The following is a 23,875-nucleotide window of genomic DNA, read 5'->3' as shown; positions in this document are numbered from 1 at the left end:
CATGGAAGAGAATAACTTGTATCATGATGATTCGTGCCCGCCATCAAAATAAGGATATTACGACTGTTGCCCAATGCTCCCTGAATACAGTAAAAACAATCAGGCATGAACTAGAGACTTGCAATGGTGACTACGAGGATGTAGCAAGAAGAAAGATCCCTAGCAGACGATCTGATTGCGTTTGTACAGCAGAATTCCTCGCAAATCTGCAGGAACAGGTGTTGAAGAACCCTGGCATTGGAATTCGGGCTTTGTTCGTGGAGTTGCTAACTGTAGTCAAGCCCTGGATAACAAGGGTAGCCAATGGTAGGCCGTATGTATGGCAGCAGGATTCGGCCCCTTGCCACACCTCTGGGAAAAGTCAAAAATGGTTGTCTGAAAATTTCTACGACTTCACCAGTCCAAATGTTTGGCCTCCAAACTCCCCAGACCTTAACCCCATGGATTATTTTGTATGGGGCGCAGTTGAAAAAGACACCAATCGCACTTCCAGTAATACAAAAGCCCAGTTAATGGATAAAATTAAAACAGTTTTTGCGGCCCTTTCCAGGGAGACTGTAGCATCAGCTTGTTCGAGGTTCCGAAGCAGAATTGAAGCTGTGATCGATGCTAATGGTGGTTATTTTGAGTAAATCTTGTTGATAGTATTGTAATTAACTCTGCCTGTAATGTTTTTTTGTCAATTCATTAAATTTAATAGATACAAAGAAGATTTTCTTTTTCCTTACGAAACTGTCAAATTTATCCCGAACACCCTGTATATGGTCTCTAATCTTTGATCAACTGCTTTAGACCAACTCTCACATTCATAACTTACAACTAGTTTTAAAACCATCTTGTATACTGTTAATTTAGTATTTTGGCTAATTTCTTTCTTGTTTCACAAATTTATTCAATTGGCTTCCCACTATACCCTATTTCAAAATTTAATTTTCCATCCTCACTAAAAACTGTGCATAAATAGCTTAAATGTTTTACTTGTTCTACAGGTTCGCCACTGAAAATGTAGATGAACTAAGTTCCCACTTATATTCATAGTTAGGTCTTTTTTATTGCTGATTTTCAGGTCAAATTTGCTATTAGTCAATTTAGTTAATTCTGGATGGACACTTGCTGGATGTGTTTAGAACTCTGTCTGTATAAAACAAAGAGATAAGTTTCATATCTCCAATGTAAGGTTCAATAATACTTTCTTTCAAATGCGATCCATATTAAATGGTGCAATATCAGAATGTGCCCCTAGTGTTCAAAGAATAAAAGGGTAAGAGTGAAACGGATATGTAATCTTATTAAGCAAGAGATTCCTAAGAAAAAGATTGTGGAAGGAATACCATATGCATAAGGATAATGTCAGCTATAAGTAGTAGGCAAGAAGTCAGTGTTGTACAGAAAGCAAAGTCTGAGTATGAAAAGAAACAGGCCCTCCAAGCTAAAGACAACAGCAAAGAATTCTATCATTATGCTGAAAGTAAAAGAAAGAATGAATATGAAAGAATAATCCTACTGAATGCAAATGGTGTGTGTGTGAGTGACAGATGCAGAAGAGATTGTTCAACTAACAAGTGCCCACTTTGTAAAGGCTATCAACCTGATGTATGCAAAATTGCACTTATTGTTACCTCTTCAATGGATGAAGAAACTCAGGTGAATGAGGTGGTGTTAGAGCTGTTAACACAAGCCAAATAACAATTTGGCAATAGGGTCTGAGGGAATATCAGCATGGATGCTAAAAGTGTTTTCAGCTGAACTGACTATTCCTTTGACCAGGCTATATAATTTGAGTCTCAAAACAGGGAAGATTCCACAGTAGCAGAAAAATGCATGGTAATCCCATTGCACAAGACTGATATATCCTATTTACCTATCAGTATTTCAGAAGTGGAGGTGAAGATTCGGGAATAGTTGGTTAGGGCTTGCATACAGAAATTCCAAAACCTAATAGAGATCACACCTTAATCAGCAGCTGGAGACCAATTGTTTATCTAATACTGACTACAAGATATTTTTCTGCATTATCAATAACAGGCTCAAAATGAGAATGAGATACATAATTAACAGCACACTGGTGTATGGATTATAGGCTGAGCAGTAGAATTTAATCTGTTTCTGCTACATGATCTAATCTGCTTAGTTAATATGAAAAAGAAGTCAATGGCAGTGCTATCAGTAGACCTTACTCAAGCATTTGATAATATCCAGCATCCCTTTCTGTCCCACATCCTCCAGCAAACTGGTGTGGGTAAAAAGCTGCTATCTGTTATCAAAGTTCCTCGCACATGTTGTACGAGGAATAACAGTTCCTTCAACTATGAAGGAAAATAAGGTATTAGCATGTGCTAACGATGGAGTTATGGTTTATGGTTTATTTGGCACAAAAACTACAAAGGTCATACTGTGCCATACTAAAGGTTACAACATTGGCATTTACAGAAAAATAGTTTCACAAAGCAGCATCTCTAGGTAAACAGAACTGCTGCAGAGGGCACAGCAACACACAAAGGTCAGAGGTTATTACAGTAGTGCAAAAATAGTTAACAATATAAGTTAATACATAATATATGAAACACTAAGCCAAGGAATGTAGTATCTACATATATGTAAGATTATAATAGATGCCTTTATAGCAGTACAAAAATAGGCAAAAAGGGATTATTATATACAATATGCATGGATGAAAATTAAATTTAGCAATGCAGTAGAAACAGAATTTAGAATACATATAAACAGAATTACTAGAAAGTACACAAATAGGTAAGATGTCCTACAGCACTACATGATTATTCGAAAAATAAAGTAGTAAATAAGATGCATATATAGAAAGCATGTTAAGTGATGCAGTATCTACATATAAACAAAATTACTGTAGAGGTTTCAGCAGTACATAAATAGATAACTATAGGTTAACATATGTATATACAAAACAAGTCAAGGAAAGCGGTGCCTACATCTAGTAAGATTACAACAAACATTATTATACTAATATTTAAAGAGTCAGAAAGCAATTATTATACAGCATTGATGCATAAAATTTAAGTTTACATTATGGTATTTACATATTAACAAAATTACAGCAGGGTGATACAAATATACAAGATCAAGGCCTATGGTAATACATAACTGGTCAGATTTAACCTAATGAATAATATGCATGTATAAGGGTTAAGTTAAGCAAAAAAGTATTTACATATAAACAAATTTATGGTAAAATGTGTTTGTACATTAATTCTTTCTAAAAAATTAAAAACATCATGCAATTTGCCTGAGTCTGCACTCAGGCAAATTGCATAATGTACACTCAGGGAGCATTTTCCTGAGTGTATATGGCTTGGTTAGATAGGTGAAAATTTCATTCCTCTCTCAAGTAAATTTTTGACAATCTACCAGAATATGATGAATAGTGAGATGTGTGTTGCATTTTTCACATATGGGAGGGTCATCAGCTCTCAGTAAATGAGAATGCGTAAGGTGACTGTGACCTATGCGGAGCCTAGCAAGGACAACCTCTTCCCTTCTCTTTGTACGTTGACTGGAATGGCAGTGTTTAATTTCAAGTTTAATGTTATATAATTTGTTTGTTGATGTTTCTTGCTATGTTAACTCCCACTGAGCAATTAGCTTTGATCTTATAAGTTGTCTGTAGCCTGTATATGGAACTGCCAAATAGTATGTGGAGAAGGTATGGGCTGATTTAGCAGCTGCACCTGCAGCCTCATTTCCTTTGATTCCAATGTGGTTGAGAATCCAGCAGAATTGAACATCGAAATTAAGGATTTTCATTTTGTGAAGCAGGTGTAGCACTTCATAAAGTATTGGATGAGGATTATACATAGGAGAAGAGATAGCCTGTAAAGAGCTCAATGAGTCTGTATAATATAATAAATTTAGTTTAATCCTTTATCCAAGTGTGAGCAAACAAAGTTTGCACCTGAAAGTATCTTCAGGACTAGGGTAAGGTGATACAACACCAGGGCAACTCGTTGCAAAGGTGTAGCAAGCTACCAACACTCCTGTCTCAGTATCTCCTTTAATGCAAAATCCATCTCCTTGCGGATATGTCTAATGTTATGTATTAAGGGAAGGGCCACTACCCAGACTAGTTTCGACCTTTATTGAGGTCTCTTCAGTGGGAGCCAGGCCCAAGCTTGAGATACCAGGCAGAAGCATTCGCAGGTCACCTCTACCCATAGGAGTTGCCAAATGGTGTGCCACCCTTTTTTAATAAATTACTCTGGATTTAGAGAAAGATGTTGAAAGTTTATTTTTCACTTGGTTAGAGTATAATAAATTTAGTTTAATCCTTTATCCAAGTGTGAGCAAACAAAGTTTGCAAACAAAACTAAATTTATTATACTCTAACCAAGTGAAAAATAAACTTTCAACATTTTTCTCTAAATCCAGAGTAATTTATTAAAAAAGGGTGGCACACCATTTGGCAACTCCTATGGGTAGAGGTGACCTGCGAATGCTTCTGCCTGGTATCTCAAGCTTGGGCCTGGCTCCCACTGAAGAGACCTCAATAAAGGTCGAAACTAGTCTGGGTAGTGGCCCTTCCCTTAATGCATAACATTAGACATATCTGCAAGGAGATGGGTTTTGCATTAAAGGAGATACTGAGACAGGAATGTTGGTAGCTTGCTACACCTTTGCAACGAGTTGCCCTGGTGTTGTATCACCTTACCCTAGTCCTGAAGATACTTTCAGGAGCAAACTTTGTTTGCTCACACTTGGATAAAGGATTAAACTAAATTTATTATACTCTAACCAAGTGAAAAATAAACTTTCAACTTCAAGAGTCTGTATAAATTATACACTTTCGGTAGCATTTTTCTTTTATATGCACAAGTGCAAGCTGAATGGCATGTAACTCTACTGTATAATTACTGCAGTCAGATGGGATCTGATTTGAGATAATAATGTCAGGAAACACAGCAGCACAGCCAACAGAGGTGTTAGTTCTTGAACCATCAGTATAGGTGGGTAAGAAATCAGCATATGCTGCTCTGTGTGTGCATTAAACAATTGCAGGTAAATGGATGATGGGATATAAGATTGCTGTAGCTGACAAAGTGAGAGGTTGCAGGATGGTGTGCAAACCTGCCATGGAGGAATGCTGTTATGTTTAGTGTAGCTAATGTTGTCAACATTTATACTAACAGCTTGCACAGTTTCTTTAATACGCATACCAAAAGGACGTATAGCAGTTTAATGTGTGTGATATCGAGCTTCCCAATGCAGAGAGAAGATACTATTCTATGTAGGGTGATCTGGGAGAGATTTTATTTTTAGGGCGTAATTAAGAGACAACTGTTTTCGTTGAAGTGATAGAGCTGGTTCATTTGCTTCTACGTAGAGACTTGGGGTGGGTGAGGTGCAAAAGGCACCAGTAGCTATCCGTATACCCTGACGATGGATAGAATCCAACCATAGACCTGGGACCCATAATCCAGCTTTGAACGTATAAGTGCATGATAAAGATGGAGCAATGAAGCTCAATCAGCACCCCACCCAGTAGAGGATACAGTGCGAAGGAGGTTCAAAGTTCTTTTGCACTTTTCTCTTAGTTGACAAATGTGTGCTAGACATGCGAGTTTTCTATCAAAAATTAGTTCCAAGAACTTGGTTTCTGTAGTTACTGGAATAACAGTTGGTCCCATTCTTAGTTCAGGATCTGGGTGATGAGTGCATTTTCGACAGAAGTGTACACAGACACTTTTTTCTGTTGAAAACCTAAACCCATTATTAAGAGCCCACAGAGAGACATGATCAATTGCTTGTTGAAGTTGTCTTTCAATTACCCTCATGTTAGGTGAGTGACAGTAAATTGTGAAGTCATCAACATATAGAGCATTGTCTACAGTGGGAGGAAGCTGTTCAATGATTGAGTTGATTTTAATAGTAAAAAGGGTCACACTTAAGACAGAGCCTTGGGAGAACACCTTGTTCTTGAAGATATGGTTGAGATAGCATACTTCCCACTCTAACTTGGAAAGTTTGCCTGGACAGAAAGTTTTTAATAAATATATGGAGGTGTCCTTTGAGACCTAGGTTATAGAGGTCTTTTAATATGCCATATCTCCAGGTTGTGTCATAAGCTTTTTCCATGTCAAAAAAAAAAAAAAAAAAAAAAAAAAAAAAAAAAAAAAAAAACACAGAGACAAGATGTTCTCGCTTCAGAAATGCATCTCTTATACAAGTTTCTAACTGAACTAAATGGTCTAAAGTTGATCGATGTCTACGGAAACCACATTGTGTATTGGAAAGAAGACTTGCTTTCTAAATACCAGAGAAGCCTGGCATTAACCATTTTCTCTAGTATCTTACAAAGACAGCTGGTCAGAGCAATGGGTCGATAATTATTTGCTTGTGTTGGATCTTTTCCTGGTTTTGGGATAGCAATGACTGACTTATGCCAAGAATTTGGAATACTTCCTCTGCAAGTATTCTATTGTATAATAAGAGAAGAAGATCAATCGAAGATGATGGTAGATGTTTTATCATTTCATAATGGATGTCATCAGGTCCTACTGCACTAGGGCGAGATTGTAGGAGAGCTCTTTTTAGTTCCTCCTTGACAAATGGCTGAAGAATGTTGGTAGAAAAATTAAGCCCTTGTTTCTGTTGCTGCTCTTTCAGTATTAAAAATTCCGGAGAATATGAAGCTGTTGCTGAGATTTTAGCAAAAGTTTCTCCTAAAGTATCTTTTGGATATCTGTATATTTGCGATCACAAGACCACTTCCATTATAGTCTAAGGTGGACAAACAATGTGTACTATATCTGCCTTTCATTTTCCAAATTTTATCCCATACAATTTTTGGACTGGTCATTTGATTAATTGATGTAGTAAATTGGATCCATGATTGTTTTTGACTCTGACATCTTACAAAACGTGCTTTGGCTCGAGCATGCTTGAAATTTATTAAATTTGATGTGGTGGGGTATCTACGAAAAATGCTCCATGCTCTGTGTTGATCTTTTTTGGCTGCCTGACATTCTATGTTCCACCAAGACTTTGGATAGACTGGAAATCGAGATGATGTTTTTGGGATGGAGGCTGTTGCTGCCTGGACAATGCATTCTGTTATATATTTTACAGCTTCATTGATAGGTGTTTGACTGATGGCATCAGCATTAAATTTTGCAAGATGAGAGAAAGTGTTCCAGTCAGCCTGGTCCATTTTCCATATAGGTATCCATGTGGGTGAATATGGTTCCTGTGAAGACATTGTACAAAGAACAGGAAAGTGATCACTTCCATATATGTTCTCTTCAACGTCCCCTATGAGCAGTGGAAGAATGGAAGGGGAAACAGATTGTAAGATCAATTGCAGAATATGAGTGGGTAAGCATATGGAAGAAAGTATTGAGTTTATTATTTAGAAGGGAAAGGTTATTATTATCAAGAATATTTTCAATGCTTCGACCTCGTCTATTAGTGTTGGCACTACCCCATAGAGTATTGTGACCGTTCAAGTCACCCATCAAAAGTATGGGTTCAGGCAGTTGCGAGATAAGGTTATCAAGATCAATTTTATTTAACTCGGTATTTGGTGGTAAATAAATTGAACATACTGTAAAAAGGAATCCCACAGAGAAGCACATCGCTACCACTTCCAGAGAAGTATTAAGTTGGATCTGATGGAAAGGAGTATGACTGCTCACTAGGATAGCTACTCCATGAGCAGGACCATTTCCAGTTCTATCCTTACGTACAACAGTGAAATTCCTAAAGGTACGGTCTTCATTGGGTCTTAAGTTTCCTGTAGACAGAAAGTTTGTGTTTCTGCAACAACAACATCTTGATATCGTCAATCTTCTGGCAGATCCTACAACAGTTCCATTGTAAAAATTTTCCTATTGTTTTGATTTTATTGACTTGTCTGGTTTTCGAGAGGTTGAGGGCTTACCTTTGTCAGATTTATATTTATCCACTGTTTTAGGGAAGTATGGACGGCCAGTGTTCAAAACATCAAATGTGTTAGGGTCAGTTGATATGCTTAGTTTGCTTTCAGTGGGTACTGAGGTATCCATTTTTTCTGTGCGAGTGTCTGGTGGTTTATCTTTGAGTGAAGTCTCCATAATTTTTTGACAGATGAGTTTTCATTGAATGGGACCATTTTTGAAGTTGTCTCTGGAGTAAGGCCATAGGTCTTGTGATTAATGAGCTCAACAGAGAAGCACCTATGATCATAAAGTTCAGATATGGTGAAATTATCAAATGGTGGAATAGACATACATGTTTCAGTTGTTGTTGGCACTTTTTTAATTGTTACTTTTTCAGCATAAGAGGATCGTAGAACAGGTGTAATGGTGGCTGGCTTTCTTTTTTGCATCCTGATATGTTATGTTTTGTTCTATTTTTACTTTTTGTATCTCTTTTTCATCTTTCCATTTCTGATATACACAAGACTTTGGATAGACTGGAAATCGAGATGATGTTTTTGGGATGGAGGTTGTTGCTGCCTGGACAATGCATTCTGTTATACATTTTACTGCTGGATGATCTCCCTGACAGTTGACACATTTAGCTTTTTTTTTTCACAGCAAGATTTATTTTCATATTCTTTACTACCACATCGAGCACAGGTAGTAGAACCTGTGCAGTTTGGGCATGTCCATATCTTTGACATTTAAAGCATCTTAGCAGGTTAGGGATGTACATTCTAACAGGAGAGCTGAGATACCCTGCTTTTACGGATGTCAGAGGCCTAGGTGTATTAAAAGTAAGGATGATGTTCTTGGTTGAGACCAGGCGACCATCCCTGCGTATCAGGATGCACCTCACATCAGTCACTCCTTGATTTTTAAGCTCTGAACATATCTCCTCATCAGGAACCTCAAGGAAATCCCATTCTGATATCACTCCTCTACTGGAATTGAGTGTTCTGTGAGGTGTTACTGGAATTTTTATTCCACCCATTGTCGTTGCTCTCAGTAGTTTCTCGGAATGTTGTTTGCACATTGTTTCTACGAGGATATCACCAGAATGCAATTTCTTGACAGTTTTGGGAGATCCTGTCAGTCCTTCTAAACCTTTTTGGATAAAGAAGGGTGACATTTTCCCAATTGGTTTTTCACCTGTTGCATGAATGATTAAAAAGGTTGGTACATTTTTGTTAGTATCTGATATCTTTTGTTTCTTATTTCAGTTTCCATATGCTGTGTCTATATTATCAGTACTTGGTTGGGATTTTGTTAGGGTCCCTGAAACATTTGAGGATGAAGAATTTATATTTAAGGAATTTTTAATTTGGCGCCAGAGCTCCCCACCCACCACGGAGCCACACATGGACACCCACTACCCGGCAAGCAAAGAATGTGCTCAGGAGTGGAATGCCAGGGCTACCCTGGATGCTATACCGGCACTGCAGCAGGTCTAGGATCCCGATCCCGGAACATGGGGCGAGAGACTTACTGCAACACTGTTGACCCTTGCAGGCAAGCCCACTAGCTGATTGATCCTGGCTAGGTCATCCAGGACCATCCGTCTTGCCGAAGCAGAGGCCAAAGTAGTGCAAGACTACCAGGATCCCCCTTTCTGGATGTCCATGGGTCGCACCACACGGCAAACATGGTGGCAGGGCATTGGATCCCAGTGATGGTGGAAAAAGGATAGTGAAAAAGACTCAGGAGAAGTAGAGCAAAGAATACAGGAAGAAAAGCAAAGAAAAAGAGGAAGAATGAAAAGTGCCAGTACCATCATTGGGAGGTCTCCTCCACCACGAACAGGTGCTCCACATGGAGGGGAACAATGGAGTGGGCACTAAAGGTGACTAGGTTATCATCCTACAGAAGATGGTATAGAGGTGATAAGTGTTTATGGCAGTGGAAGTTCTTCAAACTGCATGGTATGAGGAGGTGTTCACATCTTGCAATCAATCACACTATATTGCAATGGCATGTAGATTTTATCTTTTGAAATCCATTGTTGCTATACCTTGTTGAATTGCCTGCTCACTGAAAATGACCTGTTATATTTATATCAAAATATATCATTCAATAAAGTGTTATTAAACTTCTTGTGTCCGTATGTTTCAGTTTGCTGAAAACAAAGTCCTTAGCCTTCCTGCAGTAGTTATGCTATAGGCTATGTTCTTCCCAGGACCTTTCGAATAGGCAAACTGCCTGGCTGGTTTTACTGGCTGCCTGGCTAAGTAATGTTGTGAATTGACATGGCTAAATAATGAGCAAGAATGGAAAAATAATTTAAGACATTTTTTAATTAATAGTGATGAGAAATTGAACTGGAGAGTCTCGATACTCAAGAGACCAGCTCAATTTCTTGCAATGCAAGCCAATCTCGAGAGCTTCGGATATTCACTCTGATGCACACTAATCCGTACATGGAAGAAGACAAAAATCAGGATCTTGAATACAACAGTATCAGTTGCAAAGAAGATCTTTTACAAAAGAGACATGTTTGAAAGAAATGTTTGAAAGAAATAAATTGAGCGAATTCGAATCAAAGGCAAAAATCAATGTTAAAAATCTACATTTATTTTTCTTAATAATGGTTTTTGTCTGAAAATCGGGAGTAAATTATTTAATATTTTATTTAAATGAAAATAGGCGTGCGCATCAAATATAGTTGTGATCTCGGGGAATTCTTGAAACTCTCGAGGACTATGATGTCAGTCTCGAGTGATACCAATTCCCATTCCTAGTAATTAATACTTATAAATGGTAAAATTGCGACATAATGCACATTATGTGTCTTCGGTATTAATGTCAAAGCACAGTTCAGTGATTCTGATTAATTTCATAACAATGATATTTTGTATTTATTAAATTAGTCCATCATGAGTAAAAAAATCAGAAAACCACACTCTTAAGTTATTTTAAGAAAGATGAAACCGATAAGCATAGTAGCGAAGACACCAAACCAACAACAAAATCGCAAATTTCTGCAGAGTTACTTTCAAATGTAAAACGTGTGTCTAGAGACCGTTTATCGGGTATTAACAATGAGTGGTTTAAAAAATTCCATTGGTTAGTGGTAAAAGATAATGGAATGATGTGTTCCACATGTATGAAATACAGAAAGAGATGACCCACAAACAAGGAAGTGACTTGGATAACTATCCCATGCACAAGACTTCGAAAAGAAAGCTTGGTTGACCACAAACAAAGCAAGTTACACACTGATTCTTGTTCAGATATAATTGAAAGACGTATACTAGAAGAAACTGGAATAGGGCAAATTGAAAAATCAATTTCAAGAATTTCAAGAGTAGGAAATGATTGCGAGACATACAAAAATATTTTGGGAAAATTTGGAGAAAAGAGCAAAGCTAATAATAATGGCAAATATCTGTTGGATTTCTGCTCAGGACATGGACTGGTTATTACTAACACCATGTTCCAACATAAAAATGTGCACAAATTCACATGGAGAGAAGAGGCTAGGAATAAGAAAAGTCATTGACTATGTTATTGTTGATAGTGATGTCTTCTCCCTGGTGCAGGACACCAGAGTGTACATAGGATTTAAAATTGGAAGTGATCACTATTTAGTCTTGAGCAGATAAAATTGAACTTCATATTGAAAAGAATAACATGTAAGAAATTTTTAAAGCGAATAAAAGTTGAGCAGCTCTCAGATGTGAACTGTAGACTAAAATACAGAAAGATTATTGAAAAGAAAATGAAAGAGTTTGAGAACAGGAATCAAACCTTGGAGATTCAGTGGCAAACTCTGAAGAAAACATTGATTGATTCTGCCAGAGAGACATGTGGTGAGGTTGTGTGCAAGGATAAAAAAATCAGAACTCCCTGGTGGACACAGGAAGTTAAAGAGGCAGTGAAGGAAAAGAAGAAAGCATATCAAAAGTTCCTGGCAAATAAGTCAGCTTTTACTCTTACAGAATACAGAGACAAATGTAAGAAAGCTAAACAGTGTGTAAAACTAGCTAAACAAAAGTCATGGGAGGACTTTGGCAAGAATATAGAAAATAAATATCAAGAGGTGGCAAAATATTCTGGAGGTTGTTGAAGAAGCTTAGGAATGGAGGAAAGAGTGCTGTAAAAGGAGTTAGAGATGATAAAGGTGACATGAAAACAGGAGAAAAAGATATCCTTGAAGTATGGAGTAATTACTTTGAAAAACTGCTAAATGAAACAAGCAGTGATGACAGCACAGTGATAAAAAACACTGACCAGCCATGCAGTCAGGAATACATATCCATACTTGAAGTAGAAAAAGCCATCAAAGGCTTGAAATGTGGAAAGGCAGCAGGAGCAGATGATATTCGACCAGAAATACTGAAGTATGGTGGTATAAAAGTCTTACAGTGGCTGCACTGCATAGTTCAGAAAGCCTGGACAGAGGGACGAATTCCCGATGATTGGAGTAGAGCTCTCATAGTACCCGTATATAAAAATGAAATAAAACTGAATGTGAGAATTACAGAGGTATTTCCCTACTGAGTGTTCCTGGCAAGATCTATGCCAGTATACTTGAGAAACGGTTGAGAAGAATTGTGGAAGAAAAGCTTGGTGAAGAACAAGCTGGATTCAGGCCAAATAGAGGCTGTCAGGATCAGATCTTCACTTACGACAAATAGTCGAGAAAGCATGGGAATATAACAAAGATCTGTATTTAAGTTTTGTCGATTTGGAAAAGGCATATGACAAGGTGCCAAGAGAGAAGCTATTCAATACGCTGCAGTTATATGGTGTCAATACGCTGCAGTTATATGGTATCAAGCAATACTTGGTCTTTATTTGAGTTGTAAGTCAGCAGTTAGAATTGAAGGAAGTACAGGAAGATGGTTTAAAGTTAAATCTGGTGTGAGACAAGGATGTACATTATCCCCTCTGTTATTCATTATCTATATGGATCACATTATGAAGGAAAGTGGTATTAAACCTGATATCAAAATTGGAGATGTTAATGTCAGCTCTTTGCTTCATGTGGATGATGTTATACTTCTAAATAAATCCACTACAAGTCTGCAAGATTCTCTGACTAAATTGAATAGCTGTTGTAATAGATATGGTATGAAGGTCAGCAATAAAAAGACAAAGACAATGAAAATAGGCAGAATCATTGAAAATGTCAACTGTGTTGTGAATGGAGAACCTGTGGAACAAGTAAAACATTTCAGCTACTTAGACACAATTTTTAGTGAAGATGGTAAATTAAATATAGAAAGAGACAACAGAATCAGCAAAGCTGGTATGGTGGGAAGTCAACTGAATAAATTCATATGGAATAAGAGAGAAATTAGTCGGAACACTAAATTAGCTGTATACAAGACAGTGTTCAAACCAGTTTTAACTTATGGATCTGAGAGCTGGGTCAGAAGTAAAACACTTGACCAAAGACTAGAGACCGCAGATATGAGAGTCCTGAGAAAGATTAGAGGCATGAACAGATGGCATCAATGGCAATATCATATTAAAAATGAGGATATTAGGAAAGAACTTGACATTGTCAACATCCAGGAATGCATTAGCAGAGCTAATCTCAGGTGGTATGGTCACTTAAATAGAATGGGAGAGGAAAGATTAGCAAAACAAGTGTTCTCTGCTAGGTTGGCAGGAAAACGACCCAGAGGAAGACCAAGATATAGGTGGATTGATACGGTACAAAGTGCCTTAGACGATAGAAATATAAGATCTGATAATGTTGGAGTCTTGACAAGTAACAGACTGATTTGGAGGAAAATTGTAGATAGGAAGTTAGTAATGATGTAATTTTTTCATGTAGTACTGTCATATCCTGTACACCCTTAAAGGGTACATAGCAGGAATTTGATGATGATGATGATGATGAAAACATAAAAACACTGAAAAGCCGAGATTTGGATACAGACCATGAACTCCTCTCTGCAACAATGCAGATAAAATTCAAAGTCAACTATAAAAGAAATAGAATTGATAAACTCCACAAGGAAAAGTTAAAAAATAACCAAATAAGATTAGACTACATTAGGAAAATTGAAGAAATAAATAGGACTCAAACAGATGAAACCGAAAACCTTTGGAAAACAGGAAAAGAAATATTAATTAACTCGGCAAGGAAAACTTTAGGAATTTGTAAGAGATCCAATAATAAATGGAAAATATCTGAAATATTAGAAAAATGTGAAAAAAAAATAACTAAAAACAAAAATAAACAGACATACCTCAGAAGAAAATAAGAATACAAACAACTCAGAAATGAAACTGATAACTCTGCAGACAGACTAAAGAAAACTGGCTAAACAAAAAAGCAGAAAAAATGCAATGAGGCATATAAACACCATAACTCAAAAACATTACATTACACAATTAAAGAAATAACAAAAAACTTTTCACCACTACCACTAACAATGATCAACCATCAAGGGAAGGAAACAGGAAATCCAAATGTGATAAAGGCAATATGGATGGAACACTACCAAGAAACCTTTAAGAACGAAAGCAATAACTACTTAATAACAAAGCCCCCATACTAACTCAAGACATTACACCTTAATGATCCTTCTATCGAAAGTGGAGAATGCTCTAAATCAAATGAAATCTGACAAAGCACCAGGGGTAGACCAAATTCCATCAGTACTCTGGAAAGAAGGAAAGCAAACAACTTTAAAATTCTTACCACACTTTTCAACAAAATCATTAAATCAGGAGAAATACCAGAAGATTGAAGAACAGGAATTATCATACTAATAACATTACTCAGCCATGCTTACAAAATATTCTTACAGAACAGAATAAAGAGCACATATGACAGTGGTGTTCAACCTTTTTTACTACACGAGTTACTTTTCTATAAAAAGTTATTCGGCGATCTACTTTCTTATATAGATGATGTTCCCCCAACATGATATCGGATTATGCACAAATAAACAACTAAAAAAAAATACACAACTAAAAACTTTGTGTATTTAAAAATTTATTTATCACTTTTAATTATTTTAATACAACAAAAAAAAAAAAAAAAAAAAATATATATATATATATATATATATATATATTGGAATAAAATATTTATTTCTCTATTTTGGAAAACCAAAGTTAGAAAAAACAACAGATTGATTGCAAACTCTCAAGTTACAGGAAATGCTGGTTGATTAAAAAAAAAAAAAAAGTTAATGTGAAATTTGGCATTGCTTGGACCTCGCAATATTTTCATAGTCAAGTTGATATGAAGAAGTGGCCAATCGCAGATAATCATCCAAATGATCATTTATAATTTGGTTTCTTAATTGATTTTTTATGACGGTCATATTTGAAAAAGCAGATTCTGACAAGTATGTCAATCCGAAAAAACGACAGAATTTTTTGCGCCATATCAGTTAATATTGGGAATTTTTCATGCGCATACTTCCAAATAACTTCATTGTTTATTGATTTTAAATGTAAACTATTCTGAATATTTATTATCTCAAGTTCTACTTCAGCTTAGTTTATATCAAACAGCCCACTAATTTTATTTGAAATTTCTGTGATATTCAAGTTTTCTTGAAATGGATTATTGATAAAAGATACAATCATTTCAGTTTTATTAAAATCTTTAAATCTTGAATTTATTTCTTCGTCAACTAATTCTATTTCGCGAATAAATTCTTTTAAATCACAGCGAAGCATTTCTTGATTTTGTTCAAAAAATTTTAATAAATATGAGAGATGTCTAAATTCTGGGTCATTTATATTTTTCTTTAATAAAAGTAAGGATTGTTGGAAAGTTTTTATTGAACTTAACATGTCAATTAAATTTTTATCTCTACCTTGTAACTCTAAATTTAAATTGCTTAATTTCGTACAGAAAATACTAAAAATGTTAAGTGTAATAACCATCTTTTATCACTCAGTTGTGGATAAATATCTCTTTTCTTTTAGTGTTACATGGTGATCAGCATTCATTTTTGAAATTATGGATCCTTCAACAACTCTTTTTATTATCCCGACGTTTCGATTTTCATATCAAGATCATCACCTGGAGCATACATAAATATACACTACAAGCTGTGTTACAATTCAAACCGTAAGCTAGAGAAACAATGATTTTATCACCCACTCACTGGCATGACCTCTAGTGAAAAAAAAAAAATAAATAAATAAAATAAAATAAAAAAATTACATCAAGCTAATTTAATTTTTATTACATGAATAAACATTTTTGCTTACAGATGGTTTTCCTTCCAGTAATAGTGATGTCCTATTTCTATTATTATAATAGTTATTTTTGATTTAAAAAAAAATATATATATGTCCTATTTTTCAGTATTAAAGATGTCATTGTAGATTTGGGATCCTGGATTTTCTAGAGTCCTGTTTATAGTTGTTCTTAGAGAGGAAGGATTTGTGGGACGAATATATACCTTCCATATATGGGATTTTTAGACCATCATTATTGTTTAGATTGGGGTGGTTGATAATGATCACACAAGCTTCCTTAAATTTGCATTCATACCATGTTTTGGTGTGATGTAGACAACTAGAGCTTTTCCAGTCAATTCTATGTAAGGTGTTCAGAGCATGATCAGAAAGGCCAGCTTCACCATAATTATTATATTTGATGTGTTGTTTATGTTCTTTTTGTCTATCGGAATTGTGCGTCCTGTTTCTCCTATGTATGGTATGTTGCAGGTGCAGTAAATACAGTATACTCCAGGATGGGCAAGCAGAGGGAGAGGGTATTTGGATGAGTTGAGTAAGCTTTTTAATTTTGCAGGAGGTTTAAAGGTGGCTTTGAGGTTGTATTTTTGTAGTACTCTGTTTATTTTGTCTGATGTCCCTTTAATGTAGAGAATGGTTATAGTTTTTATTGTAGTCTGGTTTGTCTTTGTTTTTTATTGAGGTCTTGTAGAGAATTTTGTTAATAGTGTTTTGGCTGTATCCATTTTTTTTGAAAAGTATTACTGATCACTTTAAATTTGTTTTTCAGTGCCTGTTCACTGGAGCAGATTTTCAGAGCCCTATTTTTTTAGAGTATTGATGACACCTAGTTTTTGTGTTGGGTGGTGGTAGGAGTTTATGTGTATATATTGGCCAGTATGTGTTGGTGCCAGTATGTATTCATCCCAAATAACATAGCAGAAAAAATACGTTTAGAAACAGCCAGCATTTTAAATCATAACAAAACAATAACAAGCAACCTAACTCAACACGAAATAACAATGATAAAATCACTAAAGTCAAATCCGAACATCGTAATAACCAGAACAGATAAAGGAAGTGCCACCGTTATTTTAAACCAAACCACTTATGTGGAAAAAATGAATCTGCTGGTCTCGGACAATAACACATACAAATTAGTTAACTATAACCCAACTAACAGAATCAAAAAGAAAACAGAGAATCTACTTAAGTCAATTACCACATGGCCCGAAGATAGTTAAAAAAACTATTTCCACACTACACTCGTTCCCTGAGAATTTATGGGCTACCAAAAATTCACAAAGAAAACACACCATTAAGGCCTATAGTCGAAGGTATTGATAGCCTGACTTATCACTTAGCCAAAAAATTAGCAGCAACACTCAAGGAATTGGTAGGTCATTCCCCCTCCTATATCAAAAATACACAACATTTCATAAACATCATCAAAGATATTATATTAGAAAAAGATGATCTATTAGTCAGTTTTGACGTCTCTGCCCTCTTTACGAATGTCCCAATCGATGACGCAATTCTTCTTTTACAGAACAAATTTCCTCCAGATATCACAGCGCTCTTTGCACATGACACATGACACAGATAAAGAAAAAAATGGCGGCCAGGTCGCCATGCTTGCTTAAGAGTTTTGATGTAAAAGAATTTATGCAATGTGCTGTCTGTGAGATGTATGCCTTGCGAAGAGCGGTAGGAGTCTGGTTAGAAAGTGATAGTGGAGTTAATGTGTGTAGAAAGTGTAAAGAGAATGAGGACTTCAAGCGTGTTTCGTGTATCGAGACTGATATCGTTAACGGTAGTCAGAATGTAGAAAATGGCGGTGTACTAGAGAATTGCGTGGTAGTGCCAGATATGTGTGAGAGCGTCGCTGAAAGTGTAAATGAAGGTAGAAACACCGAAGGAATGGATGATTTGATCGATAATGAAAATGGTGAGATAAATGCGAGTAGCGAAATTGCCCGTTTACATGGCGCGATACACAGAGCCAAACGACAACTGGAGCGTATGCAAAAATGTGTGTTGAACGTACCGACAAATAACCGGCGGAAGTCTGTGACGGCAAAAAATAGAATGTACGTAAACGTCAATAAAATGAAGGAGCGAGTGCTGTATGGGGATTCGCTATTAAGAGGCGTAATAATTGAGAGTTTAACGAAGTCATACCAGCCGGGTGCGAACATAAAGGACGTCAGCGAATCTATTCGACTGCAAAAACAGAGGGTGAAAGAGATGATAATAGTGGCAGGAACGAATGATTTGAAAGAGGACAAAATGGAAATGATAGAGGATGTGAGGGAGTTGTTTGAGGTAGCAAAAGAGAAGAGTGAGAGAGTTAGGATGGTGAGTATCTTACCGCGGTATGACAGCGAAGTGTTTAGAAGGAGGGCCATAATTGCCAATGACTTTATGCGTGGGTTATGCATGGAGAGTGGTGTGGAATTTGTGGATGTGTGGAATGAGTTCGATGGGCGAAAGGACTTATATAAGATGGATGGGTTACATTTGAATGGAGTTGGTGTACGGAGACTTGAAAGAGTGTTGATGAATGATGTGGAAGTGGATGTACAGACTCAGGGAAACTAGATTTATTAAGAGGGGGGGGGAGTAGATATGCAGACTTTAGGGGGGGCAGTTAAGTGTATGAATGAGTATATTACGCCCGGGCGAGTACGACGGACAACAAATCAGAATGGGATAATTAGTATAAGGAATCAAAGTAGGGATGGGACAAATGGGCTTCTGCGATTCATGTACACTAATGCCAGGAGTATTAGGAACAAGAAGGAAGAGTTTTTGGCCATGGTTGGCACTTCCAGGCCACAGGTTGTCGGTATTAGTGAAACATGGCTGACAGAGGATGATAAAGCTAGTGGGATTGAATGCGATGGGTATAGCGTGTTCAGGAGTGACAGGGTGAATAAAAAGGGGGGAGGAGTGTTATTGATGATAGCTGATGAGCTTCAGCCAAGGAGTATAGAATTTGAACTGCAGGATGGGGAAAAAAGCACATTTGAGGCTGTTTGGTGTGAGATACAATCTAGCAGAACAAAATATACAATTGGGTGCTGCTATAGACCGGGTGATGGAGTGGATGGTGGGAATAGTATGCATAAGCAAATAGAAGAAATGAATGGAAGGAGGGTAATTATTATGGGTGATTTCAATTATGGTAACATTGACTGGAAAGAGGAGAGGGCACATGGGAGGAAGGAATTGGATTTTATGCAGTTATTAAGGGACAACTATCTACGGCAACATGTATTGGAAAATACCAGGGGGCAGAGAGTGCTGGACCTAGTAATTGCAACTGAGAATGTAGCTGTAACGAACATGACCATGTTGCCACCAATTGGTGAGAGTGACCATAAGGTCATGACTTGGGAGGTGGCTAAAGGAGTCGAATTTACAATTAAGACAGGGTATATGTGGAATTACCGGGCTGGTAAGTATGACAAGCTTAGGTGTGTGCTTGGCTCAATGCCATGGCATGTAAAACTGCAAGGGCTGGATGTTGATGGTGCATGGGAGGTGGTTAAGAACTGTTTGCAGGAGGCAATGGTTGACTGTATACCAAGAGTCCGAATAATAAATCAGGTAGGGGTTAAATGGATGAATAACACTATTAAGCTTGAGCTGCAAAAAAAGAAACAATTGTGGAGGGAATTTAAGGAGAAGGGTGACCATCAGGTGCATGAACAGTATAAAGCTCAGGCCAGGATGGTAACAAGGGTGGTAAGAAAAGCAAAAGCAGATTACGAAAGGAAATTGGCCATGCAGGCTAAAGAGAATCCCAAACAGTTTTTTCAATATGTTGCAAGTAAAAGGAAAAATGCTCATGGTAGAATGATCTTAAAAAATGCTGAGGGTAGGGAGGTAACTGAATCAGTCGATGTTGTGGAATTACTGAGCGAGCACTTTGCAAGAGTATATCATCCAGGTGGTGGCTTTGCGGAAATGGAGGAACCAACAGCTTATACTGGAATTGTGATGAATGAGGTAGAGGTAACTAGTCTATTACAGAACCTCAATGTCAATACATCTGTGGGATTGGATGGTATACCAGCTCGTGTCGTACGTGAAGCGGCCAAAGAATTGTCAGTGCCCTTGACCATTATGTTTAATTTGAGCCTCAGGACTGGGTCAGTCCCAAGGGGGTGGAAAGAGGGGAAAATAGTTCCACTGCACAAAGGTGGTTCCAAGGCTGCTGTTGAAAATTACCGGCCAATCAGCATAACAGGAATCATTATCAAGGTCTTAGAGAAAATAGTCAAGAGGAAAATACAAGATTGGATAGAAGAAAATGGGATACTGTATCGGGGACAGCATGGTTTTGTGAAGGGTAGGTCATGCCTCAGTAACTTGCTCACGTATTATAACACAGTGACGGCTGAACTGGATAAGGGTAATGGGTTTACAGTGATTCTGCTGGACCTTGCTAAGGCCTTTGACAGGATACCACATGGAATTCTAATCAGTAAATTGCAGCATATGGGAATGGACATAGGGTTGGTGAGATGGATAGGAGGGTGGTTGACGGAGAGATATCAGAGAGTGGTTTACTCAGGAGTAGAGTCCACTAGACGGCCTGTGACTAGTGGTGTACCACAAGGATCTGTTCTTGGACCACTGCTGTTTAATTTGTTCATAAATGATATAGGAAAGGATCTGAGAGGAACAGTTCATTTGTTTGCGGATGATGCGAAGTTGGGTAGGGCAATAGTGAATGCAGATGATGTCAAAATTTTGCAGGATGATTTGGATAGATTGGAGGTCTGGGCTAGGGAGAATGGATGTCAATTTAATGTGGCAAAATGTAAGGTTATGCATTTTGGGGTGAAAAGATGGGAGGCAGTTTACTGCATTGGTGGAACCGTGCTCCAGGAAATTGATGAGGCACGAGATTTAGGAGTGTTGGTGGATAAGGAATTGAAATTTAGGGGACACATTGCAAAAGTGGCCAAATCAGCTCATCAAATCACTTGGTTGCTGAAGAATACGTTGACAAGCAGAGACAAGCAGGTTATTGTTCCTCTGTATCGAGCCTGGATAAGACCTCATCTCGACTACTGTGCTCAGATTTGGTCACCTAGGTTTCTTCTTGATGGGGAGGAGGTGGAGAGGATCCAGAGGCGAGTGACCAAGATGATAGCAGGTCTGTGGAATGAACCGTATGAGAACAGGTTGAGGATTTGTGGGTTGCAAAAATTGGTTGATAGGCGGAGGAGGGGAGATATGATTGAGACATTCAAATTACTGAAGGGTTTGTATAAAATTAATTCAGAAGATATTTTTGAGAACAGGGCTGGTTGTGGGAGGACTAGGGGACATCCATGGAAACTGGGCAAAAGTGTGGTTAGTAAAGGTGTTAGAGCTGGGTTCTTTACTTTTAGAGTAGTGAATGAGTGGAATGCGCTCCCTGAGTCTGTGGTGGATGCTGTGACAGTGAATGAGTTTAAGGCGAGGTATGATAGATACTGTATGAATGTCGAATAGTTGTGATGAAAATGATTTGGGGCCTCCCTCGATGAGTCTAATGACTCCCTGGAGTTGCCCGTAATAATAATAATAATAATAATGTATTACATTCTGGTTATTTTGTATGGCAAAACGCTTTCTACCCACAAAAAGAAGGAACAGCCATGGGCTCACCATTATCCCCCCCCCCTCCCGATTGTTAACTTTTATATGAAACATTTTGAACAACTTTCTCTAGGTTCCTCCCCTTTAAAACCCAAAGTTTGGCTCAGATACGTTGACGATGTTTTTGCGATTTGGTCTCATGGCCACCAGACACTTTCCTTAGCCACCTAAACAAGCAACACAAACGTATACAGTTCACAATTGAGATTGAAAAACATATCACACTGCCGTTGCTAGATACACTTGTCGCACGTCTTCCCTCGGGCAATCTTTTCTTCACTGTTTACCGGAAACCGACACATACTGGCCAATATATACACATGAACTCCTACCACCACCCAACACAAAAACCAGGTGTAATCAATACCTTATAAAACAGGGCTCTGAAGATCTGCTCCAGTGAACAGGCACTGAAAAACAAATTTAAAGTGATCAGTAATACTTAAAAAAAAAAAAAAAAAAATGGATATAGCCAAAACACTATTAACAAAATTCTCTACAAGACCTCAATAAAAAACAAAGACAAACCAGACTACAGTAAAACTATAACCATTCCCTACATTAAAGGGACATCAGACAAAATAAACAGAGAACTACAACAATACAACCTCAAAGCCACCTTTAAACCTCCTGCAAAATTAAAAAGCTTACTCAACTCATCCAAATACCCTCTCCCCCCACTTGCCCACCCTGGAGTATACCATATTTACTGCACCTGCAACATACCATACATAGGAGAAACAGGACGCACAATTCCGATAGACAAAAAGAACATAAACAACACATCAAATATAATAATTATGGTGAAGCTGGCCTTTCTGATCATGCTCTGAACACCTTACATAGAATTGACTGGAAAAGCACTAGTTGTCTACATCACACCAAAACATGGTATGAACGCAAATTTAAGGACACTTGTGAGATCATTATCAACCACCCCAATCACAATAATGGTGGTCTAAAAATCCCATACATATGGAAGGCATATATTCATCCCACGAATTCTTTCTCTCTAAGAACAACTATAAACAGGACTCTAGAAAATCCAGGATTCCAAATCTACAATGACAACTTTAATACTGAAAAATAGGACATATATATATATTTTTTTAAAATCAAAAATAACTATTATAATAATAGAAATAGGACATCACTGTTACTGGAAGGAAAACCATCTGTAAGTAAGAATGTTTATTCATGTAATCAAAAATTAAATTAGCATGATGTAATATTTTTATTTTTTCATTTTATTTATTTATTTTTTTCACTAGAGCTCATGTCAGTGAGTAGCATGTGATCAAATCATTGTTTCTCTAGCTTACGGTTTGAAATGTAACACAGCTTGTATTGTATATTTATGTATGCTCCAGATGATGATCTTGATATGAAAATCGAAATGTCGGGATAATAAAAAGAGTTATTCTAACACGATTGTAGAATCCATAATTTCAAAAATGAATGGATAAATATCTCCTTTTTCATCAAGAAAAATTTTTATATCGTTTATTAATACAAGAAATCTTTCTAAAAATTGACTTCTGCTGAGCCAGCGAACATTATCATACAACTGAAGTTTCCTATAATCATCTGCCTGTAATTTAAATAACCGCCGTGCAGGGCTTTTCCTCACACAGAATTTACAATTTTAAATGTAATATCCAAAACATCTTTTGTGTTTAATCTTTTACTACACAGTACTTGTTGGTGATAATACAGTGGCACGTTAAAAAATCTGGATATTTGTCATTGTTTTTACATAATGAAATGAAGTCTGATTTATTAGCTATCACTGCAGGAGCACCATCAGTAGTAATAGACACAAGTTTAAAAAGCGGAAGTTTGAGTTGTTTCACAAATTCATGAAATGCCGAAAAAATGTCTCCCCCATCCTCCCCAATATTGGTATAATTTTCAAAAGTTGTTCTTTACTTGAATAATCTTGAAATACCATGCGAATAAATAACATTAACTGAGCAATATCAGTAAAGTCGTTTGATTCATCAAACTGTAATGAAAACGGAACACACTGGTGAATGTCTGACATTAAGTGAGTATTCAGATCAGCACTTAAAATTTCAACTCTTCTCATAACCGTTGTTCTGGAAAGTTGTAAATCTTTAATATTCGAAATG

General features: G+C 37.0%; 1 protein-coding gene across 3 annotated transcripts in view; it reads right to left on the bottom strand.

Moving 5' to 3' along the window:
* atl (atlastin GTPase) overlaps positions 1–23,875 on the bottom strand; it is a 315,725-nt gene that overhangs the window by 106,465 nt on the left and 185,385 nt on the right. The gene's annotated exons all lie outside the window — the stretch shown is intronic.

Source organism: Typopeltis vanoorti, chromosome 11 (assembly GCF_054136105.1).
Source record: "Typopeltis vanoorti isolate ZY-2024b chromosome 11, IOZ_Tvanoo_1.0, whole genome shotgun sequence".
NCBI lineage: Eukaryota > Metazoa > Arthropoda > Arachnida > Uropygi > Thelyphonidae > Typopeltis > Typopeltis vanoorti.
This window is presented reverse-complemented; position numbering and strand designations above follow the sequence as displayed.